This window comes from Trachypithecus francoisi, unplaced genomic scaffold (assembly GCF_009764315.1).
Source record: "Trachypithecus francoisi isolate TF-2019V2 unplaced genomic scaffold, Tfra_2.0 Lachesis_group19, whole genome shotgun sequence".
In the NCBI taxonomy this organism is placed as follows: domain Eukaryota; kingdom Metazoa; phylum Chordata; class Mammalia; order Primates; family Cercopithecidae; genus Trachypithecus; species Trachypithecus francoisi.
Window position 1 is genome coordinate 42,503,741 of NW_022681464.1, and position 17,898 is coordinate 42,521,638.

Below are 17,898 nucleotides of genomic sequence, written 5' to 3' on the forward strand. Positions count from 1 at the left end.
GGATAACAGGCTTATGCCACCATGCCCAGCTAATTTTTGTATTCTTAGTAGAGATGGGGTTTCACATGTTTGCCAGGCTGGTCTCGAACTCCTGACCCTGGGTGATCCACTTGTCTGGGCCTCCCAAAGTGCTGGGATTATAGGCGTGAGCCACCGCACCTAGCCCCAACCTGGAATTTTATTTTATTTTTTATTTCTTTTTGAGACAGAGTCACGCTCTGTCACCCAGGTTGGAGTGCAGTGGCATGGTCTTGGCCCACTGCAACTGAGGAAAGAGAGACAGCCTCTTATATTGTTTTATACTCAGTACCTGTTTTAAGAAAAAAGGAAGTAAAACCAAAGACAGGCAGCCCGGCGCCAGGCCCAAAACCAGGCCTGGGCCTGCCTGGCCTAAACCCAGTAATTAAAAATCAACTCATAACTTAGAAACCCATGTTATTCATAAGATTCCAGACATTGTATAGAAGAACACTGTGAAACTCCCTGCCCTGTTCTGTTTCTCTCTGACCACCAGTCATGTAGCCCCTGTCACGTACCCCCTGCTTGCTCAAATCAATCATGACACTTTCATGTGAAATCTTTAGTGTTGTGAGCCCTTAAAAGGGACAGAAATTGTGCACTTGGGGAGCTCGGATTTTAAGGCAGTAGCTTGCCGAAGCTCCCAGCTGAATAAAGCCCTTCCTTCTACAACTTGGTGTCTGAGAAGTTTTGTCTGCGGCTCGTCCTGCTACACAACCTCTGCCTCCCAGGTTCAAGCAGTTCCCCTGCCTCCACGTCCCAAGTAGCTGGGATTACAGGTGCCTGCCACCACGCCCAGTTAATTTTTTGTAGAGACGGGCTTCCACCATGTTGGAGGCTGGTCTTGAACTCCTGACCTCATGATCCACCTGCCTCGGCCTCCCAAAGTGCTGGGATTACAGGCGTGAGCCACCATGCCTGGCCAACTCTGGAATTTTTAAATGGAAACTTTTTTATCTTTAAATGTTGCCAGCGAATTTGAAACCTGTCTGTAATCTTCAGTCTACCTGTTTGTTTTTTCTCTGCTCCATGTAATAAGGTGTAGTTTGTTCCCATAGATTAGACAAGCTCCAGGGCTTGTATTCAACCAGTGTGCATCTGGCTAATAAAATGTTAAAATACCTGTGGACTGACTGGTAAGTAGCCACGGCCTGGTGCTCGTGGTCCTTGGAATGTTATGTGTTCAGTGCTGGGGCCTGTGCCAGCCCCTTGTCTCCTGGCCTGTCTGTGGTGGTTTCCTGTACTAGCCCTGTCTTCTGTACCTTGGGACCAATGTGGGCTCAAGTCACGATGAGGATCTGGCATTCTCAGCACAGGCGCAATGAGACACACTGAAAAGCGAAACCTGGTTTCCGATAGGCTCTGCTCTTTCTCCCCAGGCCGTGGCTGTCGGCTGCTCATTGACATATCCCAGTGTTGTCTTTGTGTGGCCAGTTCAGGGTACTGTAACTTTCCCTTTGATTAATGAATTTAACATTCATTAAATATTTTGGATTTCATGCTGCCATCTTCAATGCATGCTTCTCAAAGATGCTTTATCAATATTTTTTGCCCTTAGAGTGATCTTTTTCCATAGACATAGAGTTTTATTATTCATTCCTTTGATAAAGCCACCTTTCTTTTGATTATATTAGGTTGGTGCAAAAGTAATTGCAGTTTTGGACCATGATTTTTAAATCATTGTAACTAGGCTCACATATACCTTTATTAATCAAAATAGGAACCATTGCAATCAACACATTTTTGCCAACAAGAAATAAGTTTGTTTATTCCTGTAGCATAAAAATCCATGCTTCGGGACTCAGCGAACTCTTGGAAAGCATTTTCTGCATTCTACTGGTCGTGGAAGCGTTTTCCCTGCAAAAAGTTGCTTAGATACTTGAAGAAGTGGAGGCCACTTGGCGAGAGGTCAGGTGAATATATTGGGTGAGACAAAACCCAGTTCTTTCAACTTTTGAAGCATTGGTTGTGTGACATGCACTCAGGTGTTATTGTGGAGAAGAATTGGACCCTTTCTGTTGACCAATGCCGGCTGCAGGTGTTGCAGTTTTTGGTGCATCTCATAGATTTCCTGAGCATATTCCTCAGATATAATGGTTTCGCCAGGATTCAGAAAGCTGTAATGGATCAGACTGGCAGCACACTGCCAAACAGTGACCATGATCATTTTTGGTGCAAGTTTGACTTTGGGAAGTGCTTTGGAGCTTCTTCTTGGTCTAGCCACTGAGCTGGTCATCGCTGATTGTCATATAAAATCCACTTTTCTCGTCGCACATCACAATCTGATCGAGAAATGGTTCATTGTTGTTGTGTAGAATAAGAGAAGATGGCACTCAAAAATGACCATGAGCTCAGTGAATTTTTTTTAAATTTTCACTCAGCTCATGAGGCATCCACTTACCGAGCTTATTCACCTTTCCAATTTGCTTCAAATGCCAAGCCACGGTAGAATGGTCGACGTTGAGTTCTTTGACAACTTCTCATGTGGTTGTAAGAGAATCAGCTTTGATGATTGCTTTCAGTTGGTTGTTGTCAACTTCTGATGGCCAGCCACTATGCTCCTCATCTTCAAGGCTCTGGTCTCCTTTGCAAAACTTGTTGAACCACCACTACACTGTACGTTCATTAGCAGTTCCTGGGACAAATGCGTTGTTGATGTTGTGAGTTGTCTCTGCTGCTTTACGACCCATTTTGAACTCGAATAAGAAAATTGCTCAAATTTGCTTTCTGTCTAGCATCATTTCCATAAAAACAGCAAGTAGTAACTCATTAGCATGACAACATAAAGCGAGAAATGCGCATTAAAATGATGTATAACATAACCATATTTGTTTAAAACTGTATTCCAATATCAAACAGAAAATTTCAACAATGCAAAAACTGCGATGACTTTTGCACCAACCATTTGCCTTCTGCTTTCCCACTCTTCAACTTGAGGATGAGTGGGGAGTGGATACAGCAGGCACCTTGCGAGTCATTGGATTTTCCTAGTTTGTCTAGTTTGTCTCTTATCCGTTGTCTTGCCATGTTCTGCTCATTACTGTCTTATGGGCCTGCTCCTTGGGGCTTACACAGTCTCCTTGCCTTTGCTTCTGCGGCTCTTGCTGCTTAGAAAACGCTTCTGGTTCTGTCACCTATGCTGGTGGGGTTGCATCATCTTTGATTTTCTACAGCTATAGGTAATGTCTTTTCCTTGAACATTTAAGGAAAGTGGCTCCATCTGTATGTCTCTTACAGTATTTACCACTTTGTGTTTCCTGTCCTGTATTGACATGAGAAAATATCTTTTGTCTCTACTTAAACTGCAAGGCTGCACTGTCCATTACAGTCTCCATTAGCCACATTGTGCTGTTTAAATTTAAACTCACAAAAATTAAGCAAAAAGTGTAGTTCCTCAGTGGCATTAGCTGCATGTGACTGGTGGGGACCGTATGGAACAATACTGAGCATTTCTATCCTCAGAGGAAGTTCTGCTGAACTGGGCTGCTCCCATGGCTTGAGGGCATTGGTTGGTCCTGCCCACCCCACCCTACCCCTCAGCTCCAAGCTTGAAGCAGGCCTGTGATCCTCCTGAATTGTAGTAGGTTTTATTGCAAAAGAATCAGTATAGAGTAGTGAGATTGACCTAAAAGGAGGAAACCGAAGCAAAATTAATGTAAGTAAAGAGTTTACTGGGGTCAAGTTTGGGGATTGCCACCTGGGTGCATAAATGCAAGTTGCCCCGAATATACGCTCTGTTTAGCAGCAGTTGCAAGTGGATTTATTTCATTTCATTTTATTTTTAGAGATGGGATCTCGCTCTGTCACCAGGCTGGATTGCAGCGGTCTGATTATAGGTCACTGCAGCCTGAAACTCCTGGGCTGAAATGATCCTCCTGCTTCAGCCTCTCTAGTAGCTGGGACTCCAAGCATGTGCTACCACTTCTGGCTAATTTTTAAAAATTTATGTAGAGATAGGATCTTGCTATATTTCCCAGGCCAGTTTCAAATTCCTGGCCTCAAGTGATCCTCCTGTCTAGGCCTCCCAAAATGTTGGAATTACAGTTGTGAGCCATGGAGCCAGGCCACAGTGGATTTTTAAAGGCAGAAAAAGGAGATAGAGTGGGCAGATGCACAGTTGTTTGTCAGGAATCCTCATTGGTTTACAGAAATAACATTGATTAGTTATGGAAATAACATTGATTAACTATGCATAGATTGGCTATACATAGTTATACGGTATGGGTTATAATGTCCAGTGTGGCATTATTAGATTAATTTATGGCTACTTGTGGCAACAGGAAGCTGCTTCGAGAGATGAATACATAGCTGAAGCGGGGGGAGGGCATGATGGAGGTCTCGTTTTAATGCTTCTCTGGGCCTCACAGTTTGTAAGGGCTCACATTCCTCAGATGAAAGTGCTTTCTTTCCCCCGTGGTCAGTGTGTCGTGTAAATTCTTGGAGTTTAGCTGCTTGGCTGTGTGTAGTGAAGCAAATGCTAAGTTTTCTGAGCCTCCGTTTTTATAATGGGTAAACAGTCGTAACGTGTATAACTCTTTGTTCTGAGTTGAAAATGAGAAACCTTCTGAAAAATTTTTAACATAGTGGTGGCCATACAGTAGGTGTTCCGTGAACATGCTCTTTCATGTGTTGTGCACAGGCGGGCACTGCTCCTGAGAATGCAAGGTGGTAGGCGGCCACCTGGGGCTGTGGCCAGAAGGTGGCATGTGGTTTCATTGAGGCGGGAGGAGAGTGGCTTCTACTCTGAAACATTTGTCTTTTCGGCTGAGCAGTGGCCCAAATGACTTGCGGTTTCATCCACAGACAGGATCATTTTTAAAACATGGGCATCAAGGAATTTATCTTCCCAAGCCTGGTTTTTCTTGATGATTTTTAATGAAACTTTGTATTTGTTGGTCACTAATATTTTCAGTTAATGAAAACACATAGGTATTGCACTTTTTTTTTTATGGCTTCTGTGCAGCTCTGAAGGCGGTCATTTTTGACAAAACTGTTACAACTGTTAATAAGTTGTCTAACCTTTAAGGCTGGGCGAATAAATCTTAAGGAGTTTTCATCTCGGTAAGGTGCCTGTCCCTCTGATGAGATTCCTTTCATATTTCAGGGTGTTCTATTCTGGAGGAAACCAAGAATTTCTTTAGTATAAGTGAAACCTTAGCACTGGCTTCGCCTCAGCAGATGCGGGGGAAATCAGCCTCTTTTTCTTGTAATTGCTTTCATCAAATTGAAGATCCCAGGGGAGGAAGTTTTCCTGCAGGAAAATTCCTGTTTTATGGGAATGGCTGTGCACACATCCATCAAGAGCTATTGTTATTCTGATGTGCCACCTTCCATTCCTCCCAGTCCTGTAAAAAATATGACATCTATTAGAACCTAATTACCTATGCCATTAACATGTTGTTCCCCCACTGAAATTTCCTGGAGTTTGAAGGAAGACAAGATGTGGGTGTATGATAGATATATTCAGATATTTAAACATTGGAATTACTTGGGAAAAGATGGTATATGGTAGCACAGTGGAAGGAATTCTATGTCGAAATTTTATCTTCCTATTTTTAAGGCATTATATACATTTAAAGTAGAATTATTTTCAGTTACAGTGACTAAAAAACATGTTGACAGTTTCTAACAACCTTAAAAAGTAGTCCAACACACAATTTTGGATAAATGGATGCCAAAAAAAATGGGCTTTCAGTTCATTTTCTTTTATGGTGACTAGGCTCCTGGGATTTTCTTCGATCTGATTGTGTAAAATAGTTGATGCACTGGATTTTTCCTATCCATTCACAAGTATCCTCCCTCCCATTCCTCCAGTCATTCAGCCAGCCATCTGGTAATCGTTTTTATTTATAGTGCCAGGAAATTGGGTGGATTAAAGGATGCATATTTCAGAAATGCAGTTTTATCTTTTTAAGGAACTCTTATCTGGGCACAGTGGTTCACACTTGTAATCCCAGCGCTTTGGCAGGCTGAGGTGGGAGGATCACTTGAACTCGGGAATTCGAGACCAGCTTGGGTAACATGGGAGAGACCCCTGTCTCTGCAAAAAAGTAAAAAATAAATGAATATATAACTCCGTTGGTTTGAAGAAGACTCTGGAATTTTGCGTAGCAAATCAGAGTTCTGGCTCTGAACACAGACTCCAGAGTGTACCTGAATCCTACCAGCCAGAAGTATGAGAAGTAGCCAGGATAGATTGTGGTAAGCCTCAATTTAGAAAATTGTCAGTCATTTCTCTTGAAAGTAAAAATTTAATTTAAAAATTGGAAATTAAATTGGATTGATTTGCATAGATTATTTACCCATTAGTTAGGCGCTGCATATGCTTTATCTGATTTAATTTTTATAACAATGCTGTGAAAGAAGTAATCATATTCCTGTCTGACGGATGAGAAAGAGAGGCCAAACATGCATGGCTCCCCCCTAATGATTAAAGGAGTCTGGTCTTGGGCTGAATCCATTGCAATCCCTTGCTTAAACTTTAAGTTATTCTCAATAGAAAGGAAAAGATCCAGTTGTCCAGTTCTACCACTTGCTACTACCCGTGTGGCCACTGATTGTCACTTAGCTTTTCTTTGCCTAATTTTTATCAGCTACCACAATGGGAATTGTAATGCCTTTCTTATCAGATTTAATACACTGTTGTGGGGATGTCATGGAATAATGTGTGTGAAAATGCTTGCTACAGTGTATCATGTTACATAAATGAAAGTTAATATTCTTATAGTTACTCCACTGCATTTTTTAAGTGGAGTCTTTCACAACAGTCTCGGAAATTCTTCTGTTCTTGCTAATGTCAGTGAGTTGTCAATTTGTTCCTAAGTGTTTATTGGGCAGTTATTGTGAAATACTAAAGTGGTGGAAATAGAGACAATTACATGACAAATTTTGAATAATATTATATTCTTAAAGTAAAAAGAGAAAAAGCTGCTAAAACCTGGTATTTTAATAAACTAGACATGTGGAACTCCTGCCTTATTTAATAAGTAGACACAGGGCTTTATCAGTGCAGGATTAAGCATGTAGTTGGCTAATGTCAGTGAATTTTTCTTGAATATTCAGGACATAAAACAGAAAAGAAGTATGTATATAGCGTAATTATTTCTTACATATGTTTTTGTCGGTAAGCCGGTTTATAGAGAAACCTATGCTTGTTCCTTAAACTGTAGATTAAGAATATCTATAGGAGTTACTAAAATTAATAATACTTTTGTTTACATAAAAACAGGAATGCATTATTTAGTCGCTGTTATTCAGAGCTTAGTGTGCTCTTATCTAAGAGGCTTCATGAGTATCCTGAAATAACTGCGAAATTCATCAAACAAATGGGAATGATTACCATGAAATCAGGCTTCTGACTTAGATTTTTCCGCAATTAGTGGGAAAGCATCACACGTGGATTTATGTTATTTGGACTGACTGGGGAAAGCCTAAACCAGACTAGACATTTTCAAGAATTACTCAGTAGAGCTTCTTAGAGAGGTCTTGTGAAAACTAAGTAAAGTCAGGTTTGAAAAAATTAGACCACATATCTCTGCAGATTTGAGGCTCAAAAAGGCCACAGAAGAAAACTGGATTCTATTACAAAAGAATGATTAGTGTGTTTGTTTTCCTGCAAGTCATAAAGGCAAGCTAGTTACTCAGAATATTGAGTGCTGAGGTTTTTGTCCTAGGGCCTTGAAAGGTGGTGGAATCTAGGAAACTGAAATGGCAGGTTAAAAAAAGTTTCAGTTATCCTGTAAAGAGGCATGTCTTCATGAAGAATAGAGTGGGATGAGGTAGAGTAATTATCAACTGTATTTGAGAAAGTCTTATAGAAAATTAAAATACTGCAACCTACCTTGCACTCCCAGTGCATTTTATGAGGTTCTGTTTTTCCTCTCATAGAGTTTAAGATCTGTATGATTGGCTTATTATGTTTATTGTTTAAGTTGACTCACTTATTAAAATATATTCCAAGTGCCTAGAATAGTATCTGGCACATAGTAGGTAGTAAATACGTATTTATTGACTGAATAAATGAACAAGACGCTAGGTTCTTTGTGGCCCTTGGCCTATTTGTCTGAAAAATGAGAACTGTATTGGACACCCCCAATATTTTTCCCAGAGCCACTGTGAGGATGATTGTGTTCATAGACTTTTATCTTATTTTTGACTGAGCTGGGGCTGTATTCAAAATGTCATTTGTTTGCAGTTCAAATATATTTTCTCATAAGAAAAAAACAAAAGCTAAGTGTATTTAAATTCTTAACTCTAGTTGAGAGACCATCCAGGGAATGAGAGTCTGAAGTCAGAATTCTAGCTCTGAACGCCAGCATGCCATTTTCTGAGTCTTTCTATCACTTATGTCATATAAAGAATGAAATCAAAGGAATAATAATATATAGTGGTCAAGAAATTCACCTCTAAGTTTTATTGAACTGGGTTCAAATCCTTAGCCTTTTGTTAGCTGATGAACTTGGGTAAGTTACGTAAATTCTCTCAACATTCCATCTTCTCTGCTACATAATTTTAATAAGTAGTACTTCTTAGGGGTTGCAAGGGTTAAATAAGATAATGGAAATAAGAGTATATCAGTTCATCTGTCAATGGCAATAGGTCTAACCCTTTAAGCCAACCCTTTTGCTAAGAACAATCAGAAAGCAGGACCATATATCTGGCCAGCCATTTGAAGTCATGAGAGGACTTCTAAAGAGGAGTTCCATGATCCAGAAGGTCCAGAGCAGTGATTCCTGCATTTGGGGCCACTTTTTTCCTCAAGACTAAGTGTCTCAGCCGTAGACCTGAACTTTGGTGTAACTTGGCCGTAGACATCAAAGAGCAGAGCTCTCAGAAGACTCACAGGCTCTGGGAGAGGCAACTAAATTGAAGCTTAGGGCCTGCCAAGGAAGAGGTAAATGCCTCAGACTTTTGGATCCCAAAGGCCACATCCTAGGTGTTAGGGTGAATAGGAAGTAGCTTCCTATTCCTATTGAGATGAGACCAGCTTGACTCATCTCAATTACTGATTAGATTAATTTGGGATGGGATTGCCAGTGCCCCTAGGATATGTACTTGGCAGAAGACAATCACCATTAGCCAGACATAGAAGAGATGGTAAATCAGTGACCAAAAACCAAGAGAAAATGCAGATAATAGAAACAGATATAAGGGCATCTAGAAAAAGGAATTGAGAGATATTTGCTTTAAAATAACTATGATTAATATGGTAAAGGAATTGAAGACAAGGCTGAGAATTTTGATATCAGTTACTGGAAATTATAAGACTGTAAAATAGCTAAAATTTTAAAATGATTTAAAATTAGGATTAGATTAGGCACAGGTGAAAGGTAGTGAAAATACAGAATAAAATATCCAAACTGAGTCAAAGAGAGACAAAAGATGGAAAATACAGAAACAAGCCTATGAGACAAATGGACATGGTGAATATAACCTAATGTGGAAGTGGAGTCCCAGAAAAAGAGGAGAGAATAGGGGGTTAAAGGCAATGTCTGAGGAGATGATCCTTGAAAATTTCCAAAATTGATAAAAGACATTAAGCAGAAATTTGGGAAAATTACAAATGTTTACAAGATAAACACAAAGAACACTATATTTAGGAACATCATGGTCAAATAGCTGAAAATCAAAGGCAAAGAGAAAAAATGCTAGCACGGCCAGGAAAAAAAAAGACATATGATCTTCAAAGAAGCAACAATAAGATTTTCAGTTGATTTCTCAACAGAAACAATGGAATCCAGAAGACAATGACATGATCTTTTTGAAGTCCTAGGAGAATTCTGCCAATGTGGAATTCTGTATCTAATGACGATATCTTTCAAAAACATGGATATAATTCAGATATTTTCAGGTATGTAAATTTTTGTCAACCTACTAAATTCTTCTTTTTTTTTTCTTGAGAAGAAGTCTTGCTCTCTCGCCCAAGCTGGAGTGCAATGGTGAGATCTTGGCTCACTGCAACCTCCGCCTCCCAGGTTCAAGCAATTCTCCTGCCTCAGCCTCCCAAGTAGCTGGGACTATAGGCATGCACCACCATGCCCAGCTAATTTTTGTATTTTTAGTAGAGATGGGGTTTCACTATGTTGGCCAGACTGATCTTGAACTCCTAACCTGATGATCTGCCCACCTCGGCCTCCCAAAGTGCTAGGATTACAGGCATGAGCCACTGTGACTGGCCTAGTAAATTCTTTAGAGGCCCTAAATAGACCCGAAGTACTGTATTTTAAATCAGCAAAACCCTCTCACCATGTGTAGAGTGATCTTTCTGTAGAATCATGGACTCAGTTACTTGCTGTACCTGGCACACCTTTTCCTGCTGCCTTTTCATCCCCTGATAGTCTTTTTGTTTGTTTCTGAGACAGGGTCTCGCTTTGTCATGTAGGCTGGAGTGAAGTGGTTGGATCATAGCTCACTGTAGCCTTGAACTCCTGGGCTCAAGGGATTCTCCACATCAGCCTCCTAAGTAGCTGGGACCACAGGCACGTGCCATCATGCCTCACTAATTTTTTAAAAATTATTTTGTAGAGATGGGTTCTCACTATATTGTCGAGGATGGTCTTGAACTCCTAGTCTCATGTGACCTTCCTGCCTTGACTTCCCAAAGTGCTGGAATTATAGGTGTGGGCCACTGCACCTGGCCCCATCATAGCCCTGACAGTAGGACAGTAAGATGCTCCCTTTCCACATTTCTTTTTACCAGCCACTTGATGGCTGGATTGCGATTGGTTCTGTGGCCAGCTTGCTCCCCGAAGGGCAGATGGAGGAACGTGACCCAGCTTTGGGTGTACATGTCCCTTCCAGGGAGAGGGCAGAGGTAAAGCAGATCTCTGCTACTCCACGGTTTCTCCCGGTGTGAACTCCAAGGGCTGTTTCTTACTCTCAGTGAAAGCTTTTTCCTCCTTCCTTTTCCCAGGGTATTTCCCTTCTTTCTGTTGTTTGTGGCCATGATTTTTGGTCATCTTTGGAATCCCAGTCTCATAACTTTTCTCTGGCTTTTTTTTTTTTTTTTTGATCCTAGAACAAGTGTAGGATCTTTTGAAAGTTTCACTTTTGTTTTTTAAATGTAGCAGTATGGAACATGTAAGGAGTCAGAACACCACTCCCAGATGTATGCATTACTGCAAAGCATGACAGTGTCCAGGATACTGAAGTAGGAGTCAGCTGCACTCTACAGATGCACTGCATGGCTTGTTTGCCTGTCCACACTGGAACAGAGAGCTGAAGGGGCAGAAAAGGAGAGGGAGCCTCCATGAGCTCCTGTTTCATATGCCAGTCATCCTAGGCGGTGTATTGGTGTGCTAAGGTGGCCGGAAGACTGGGGGGGTTCCACAGCAGAAATTGATTGTCTCACAGTTCGAGAGGCTAGAAGTCCAAGATCCAGGTGTTGGCAGACTTGGTTCCTTTGGAGGGCTGTGAAGGGGAATGTGTTTCATACCTCTGTCCTGGCTCCTGGTGGTTTTCTGGCTCTCTCTGCTGTTCCTTGGCTTGTAGGTGCATCACTTCTGACTCTGCCTTTTTACTTACGTGGCATTCTTGTTCTCCCTGTGTGTGAGTCTCTGTGTCTACATTCCGCTGTGTATTAGAATACAAGTTACTTTGGATTTAAGGTCAACCCTACTGGATTATGACCTCATCTCAACAAATTATGTCTGCAATGACCCTATTTCTATATCAGACCTGATTCTGAGGTCCTGAGGGGTTAGGAGTGCAACATAAGAATCTGGGGGGATGAGATGAGGACAGAATTTGACCCATGACATTTGGCATTTCAAGGGGGCCATTTTTATGTAAGGAATGTATGAAAAGTTTAAAAGCCTGTATGTGAGGATTATCGCTGTGGAGGTGACACCTTTGAGATTTCAGGAAAATGAGAGGCTGCACTTCCCTCCTCCCCCAACATACTGCCTTCTTCTTCAGGAAGCGACTGGATGATTTTATTTGGGTTCATGGCTCCCCACCACAAGGACTCTATATCGTAGTCCCTCTTGCAGTAGGGGTGGCCATTTTTGGGCTCTAGACCAGAACTGTCCAGGAGAACTTTCTGTGATGATGGAATTGTCTGGTGGTACAGTAGCCACTAGTCATACAAGGCTACTGAACACTTGAAATGTGGCTAGAGTCTCTAAGGAAAGAATGTTTACTTTTCGTTAGCTTTAGTCACTTTGAGTTTAAAGAGTTACACGTGGCTAGTAGCCCTGTGTTGAACGGTACAGCTGTAGACACTGGGGTAACTGTGGAAGTACTTGCATAGGACCTGCCAAGCTCCTTGTGAGGAGGGAGTGCCCTCTTCTTCCTCCCCTTCCTCTGTCCTTGTGCATGGGATGTGGATGTGCTGGCTGGAGCCCCCTCCTGACGGTGAGATGAGGACTGCACCACAGGTACTGTGGAACTGTGGCTGGAAGGGTTTGGGTTCTTTAAGGACATTGTGGAGCAGAGCTGCCAAATCAGCTCTGGGCTGCTTACACACATGAAATATATTTTGGTGAGAAATATTCTGATACCTTATTTAACCCACTGACGTTTGAGTTTTCCTGCCCTCTTTGTCTAATTGAATCATAATTAATATAGGAGGCAAAAGCCAAGTATAAATCCCAGCATCATTAGTGACGATGGTAGAAATCTTTTATCTCCCCCCAAATCTTCCTTGCCACTTTTAAACAATCTGAAAAACAGGAAGCAGAGTTGTTGACTTAGGAACCCACAGCCTTCCACCCCCATTATTGGAGGGAGCCCTTAAGGAACCACCCCCGCCCCCAACCCCAATGGGAGTAACCAGCAATGTTGACTAAATCTCCTGAAAATTTTTCTTCTGTAAAAAGTTGAGACCAATTTGTCCGTGTTAAACTCTAGTATAATTTCAGAATTCCTCCACTGATAGTTCTTGATTACAATTTAAATGGTCTGTTTCTTATGATGAGACAATTGTGTTGAGGAGCAGTTTCACTTACCTGTGACATGTTCTTAAGTCTTCGAGCTGCTCTGATGCTTGCCTTTGGAGTTACTTGCCCAGAAAAACACCCTGAATGGTCTCATGAAGAACCAAGGGACACTGCAGGAACAGACCTGGGAGGTAGCCCACTCCGTGACTGCTGAAAGGGACTGGAGGAGGGGACGGAGTTGTTCTTCTCACCCAACCCCGTTTCAGCACCCTTTTAGCTGGCAGAATTCCCACTGTTTTTGCTGGCAGCACTACTGCAAGTTGTATGTTTAAGAAAAACAAAACAAAACAAAAAAACACATTTTTTTGGTCAAGCTGTTTTGACAAGGATTTGGCCTTTAAATAGTAATCACTCATTAATTACCTTTCTCCCTGCAATCCAGAACCTTCCTGGTCTCCTTGTATACTTTGGAATAGGCAGAGATGTGAGCCACTAACGTTTTTATTTTAAGTGAGATTATGGGTGTGTTTTTAAAAGTATTCCTTGGGGCCCTGTGGGAAGTGCATGGCCTGACCGCAGTAGGACTGGGGCGCTCTGGAAGGGTAATTAGAGTCTGGCCCCATTTGCTCCTGTCTGAGCCAGTCAGTGTAAGGAGGTGGTGTATGGTTTGTGCTTATCAGGTCACAGGCATAAAGATGGGGCTTACTGCTAGACTCACTCCAGTGATGGATGGATCTAGTAGTGCTTTGTGGTTTATAAAGTATAGATGTATATTCTCAATTCCATGCTAGGGATATTGAAAAACCAAAAATCTTTGCAGAAATCTCTAGAGTTAAGCAACTGTGTTTTTAAGTTATTTGCCTCCCAAGGCCAGACCTGTCTTTGCTTTGACAAGCATTTAAAAAATTTAGTTAAGCAAATCAGATAAAAATCTGTGTTTGCAAATGGCTTAAGAGGCCTGCTATCTACCATTATAATAACACATAACATTGGTTAACTTGATTTTTTGACTCCCTAAGCAAAGGTCTTATTCATTTTTGGTTTTAAGATCTGGTATTCTACTTGATAAGGGTTTCCATATAAATCCACAAATACATAATATCTAGGTTTTGCTAGGAAAATAGGAATTACAGGATAGTGTTGTGACTAAAGGATATTTTTTCTGTTATCGCTTTAATAACTATAAAAGGAAATGCTATGGTTTAAGTTTAGTTTTGATAAGCTAAATTTAAGTTTATATCCTTTTTTTGCTTTGACATCCTGTTTTTTTTTTTTTTAAGAATATTCAAGTGATTTCTAAGCCTCTTAGTAAAACAAGCTCGTTAAAGACTGTTTTGTAACATCTTTCACATTCCTCTGAAGTACTTTGTAGAATTAACCCTTTCTCCTAACTTTGGAAACCACCTGTGTGCTCATTGGCTATGCCTAGTCTCATTTTCTTTTTGTTCTGGTAAATGTTGTGCAGCTGCAGATAGGATAACATGCCTCATATCAGTCTCTACTCAGGTGTTCAGAATGGCTCTTTATTGGCTCTGAGAGCCAATGGAACTTTTCTGTTTTATATTTAAGACCCTCCAATGCTCCAAAATCTGACATTCTTACCTCTCTCATGCCATGCCACTACCTTATCCTCCTCACCTGTTGGTCACTTTCAGCACAGGTTCTTTTCCCCACAAATCTGGAAAAAATATGTGCTAGCTCATGACCACAGGTGACTTCATTTGGCTACTTTGCTTTTGTATGAGTACATACCCACCTAGAATTGTCTCATTCACAGCCTCTGTCTCCAACAAAACTGAACTTCCAATGCGGCTGTGCCTTTCAACATCCAGAGTTGAACATCAAAGGCCAAAAATGATCAAATGGAAGCAAGTCCCCCTTGGGGTAGGAACAAGGATGCTGCCTGTTGCAGAACACAGCTCTCTTTGCACGAAATGGCTTCCAAGTGACCCCCCCCGCCAACTCCACATAACCCCCTCCCCTCAGAAGGGCAAACACCGGGCTTTTCACTTACCCCAGTGAGATGCAAGGATACTTGCTTTCTGTACGTGCCATGGTAATGAGGAAGGCTGGGAAGCACTGACTGGGAAGCATCAACCTTGAAAATAAGCCCTTGCCTAATGTTCAGGGTCAATATCACTTTGTTCCCAGCTTACCTTTCCCCCCGATCTGCTGACCCCAAGAATGCCTGTGTTCCTTGGCTCAGACTACTTCTGCCACAACTTTGAGGTGAATCTGACATTTCTGCTTGTCTGCCGGATGGGTCTCCAGTCGCTTTCCACTGGACCCTCCCCTGACTCACTGTGCTGTTGTAAATAACCTAAAATGTTAGAATCTCATTCAACTTTGGTTTTTTAATCTCTCCACCCACATATTTAACTTGTTTCGATCTTCATTCCCATTGATACTCCTCTTCTCAATACATTGCCACTGCCATAATCTGCCTTTATTGACCATGCCATTCCAGGTAAGTGATTTCATGTCCTGGAGTCTTGGTTCTCTCATCTGAAAACAAAGGGAGTCAGGAATCCTGTTCTTTACATGTTATTTGGAATTAGACGTGTGTCTGGAAAGTCAAGTTTTTCATGTCCAAGTTGTGTGATTTTGGGTAGAAAACATATTCCCTCCAAACCCCAGTTTCTTCACTTGTTCACTATATACAGTTCTTTACTGATGGTGTTGCTACATCCTGATAGAAAATTAAATGAGATCCATCTTTTCGGTGTGACCTGCACACTGCCCGGCACCTAGTATTCATCTGGTATACACTAACTACTGCAAAAGACTTCAACCTGGTCAGTTCACTCTCTAGGGCATGGTTCTTCCTCTGTGAAAATTTTCCACATACCTTCCTCTCTAGCTGATAGAAAATGCTTTCTCGATTTTAGTCCTTTCTTTTACAGTTAGTAAATAATGACAAGTGTGTTGAGTGCTACCAATGTGAAGTACAAGTTTGATGAGGACGTAGGGAGACCTTATTTGGTTAGGGTGGGCTGGGCTGCCACCCCAACCAAATTAGGTTGCCCATGCAGAGTTGTTGACTGAATGACTTTTCTGCTGTCTGGCATTTACCGAGCCTAATGACACCTTTTTGATTTTTGTTTTTCCTCCTGTTTCCCCTCCAACTCACACATACAGAATTAATTAAATGTTTTTTGGTTTCAACTCTTACTGAAAATCTCATCTTGTATGGATTTGCCAAATATCTTGCCTAAGTTATTAAACCAAGTTGAATTCTGCTATATGTATGTTTGTGTTTTTGGGATCTGATCATCTTTGAGGTATGATTCTGAATGTCATTTGAGCTTATTCTGTATGACATTCTAGAAAAGTATGCTAGGCCTTGAATATATTCTTTTTAAAAAAATTCTATAATTTCAAAAGGTAGGAAACATGACAGTAATGGTTAATTTTAGATTTTATTCATTTTTGTTTTTTAAGACAGAGTCTCTCGCTCTTGTTGCCCAGGCTGGAGTGCAATGGCGCGGTCTGGGCTCGCTGCAACCTCTGCTTTCCGAGTTCAAGTGATTCTCCTTCCTCAGCCTCCCAAGTAGCTGGGATTACAGGTGTGCACCACCATGTCCAGCTAATTTTTTTTTTTTTTTTGTATTTTTTAGTAGAGATGGGGGTTTCACCATGTTGTCCAGGCTGGTCTTGAACTCCTGACCTCAGGTGATCCACCCGCCTCGGCCTCCTAAGTGCTGGGATTACAGGTGTGAGCCACCGTGCCTGGCCAATTTTAGATTTTGTTAATGTTAGACATGGACTCGTGTGTCGTAGAAAACAATGCTCAGAGAAAACTACACACTTAGATGTTTTCTGGCCTTTTAGTTAGGCCCTTGGCAATGAATGTGTTTTCTAAGTTTATTAGTTGCTTTGATAGATATTCCTGGTTTAATATCTATTTCTTTTTATTTTTTTGTAAGCATTCTGTCTGTCTAACCCTTCTTTAAAATAAAAAGTTATTTAGGAGTTTAATGATTTGGGGGGAGGGGAAGATTCTGGTAATGTGATGAACCACATGAGGAGGAGCAGTCTTGCAAACCTTTTGTTTAGTAGAGAACCAAAACCAGTTTGGAAGGGGATACAGGTCTCTTTCTAGTCATATATATTTGACTGAACATGTTTGTTTGGAAAAACTAGTAGTTTTGTAAATCATCCATTGAGAGCCAGCCAGTGATCTCTACGTTTGTAAAAGAAAAACATTGAGGCGAATATGGGTTTCCTTTTTCTGTGTGTGTCTGCATTGTTGTGATTGTATAGAGGTAGATATTTTTCTTCATTTTGACTGAAAGTAAAGTCAGAATTATATGTATATCTATACATGTATAATCCATTCTGCTGGATCTGGTACTAAGCAATTTAAAGAGACCCTGTGCAATTACCCGACATATACATGTATATGTATAGATATATTTATTTTCTACATTTTAAGAGGAAGCAGCATGTTTTAAGAGGGAAAGAAAATAAGCTTTGAAAGCAGACACATCTTGATTTGAGTGCTAGTTACTATCATTAGCTTGCTTATATAATCTTGAGGAATCTTTTCTTTCTCCAAACCTTAGTTTGCCCATCAGCTAAATGAGCACAATATATCCTATATGGTAGGGTTGTTGAGTATGAGTGTTAACTGAGGTAAGTTAAGTCAATGCAACATAGTAAGAGATCAGTAAGTATCAAATTCCATTCTCCTTTACTATATGTAATACAAACAGGTTTAAATCAACAGAGTGAGTTTGTCTGTAACTGCAGACTTTCTTTGTTGCAACACCTTTAAGAAGTTTTAAATGGTTAAATTTACTGTTCTTTCAACTGGCATTTTAATCTTAGTTCATATCATTTTGTTTTGGCCTTCTTTGCTAATGTTTTTGGTGGAGTCATACCATTCTCTGTTGGCTTCATTTATAATTCTATTTTTTTTTGGCTGTCTACACACTATTTCATTTTGGGACCTGCTACACTGTTGGATTTTTGGCTTTACTCACCTTTTCCCCACCTCTCC

General features: G+C 40.9%; 1 protein-coding gene across 11 annotated transcripts in view; it reads left to right on the forward strand.

Moving 5' to 3' along the window:
- PTPRM (protein tyrosine phosphatase receptor type M) overlaps positions 1–17,898 on the forward strand; it is an 864,300-nt gene that overhangs the window by 177,687 nt on the left and 668,715 nt on the right. Inside the window, exon 1 of one of the 11 annotated variants that reach the window (XM_033178312.1) lies at positions 6,148–6,219. The exons of the other annotated variants lie outside the window; for them this stretch is intronic. The gene's annotated coding sequence lies outside the window, so the exon portion shown is untranslated. Of the gene's footprint in view, positions 1–6,147; positions 6,220–17,898 lie in introns of those variants that run through there. 11 annotated transcript variants of the gene reach the window in all.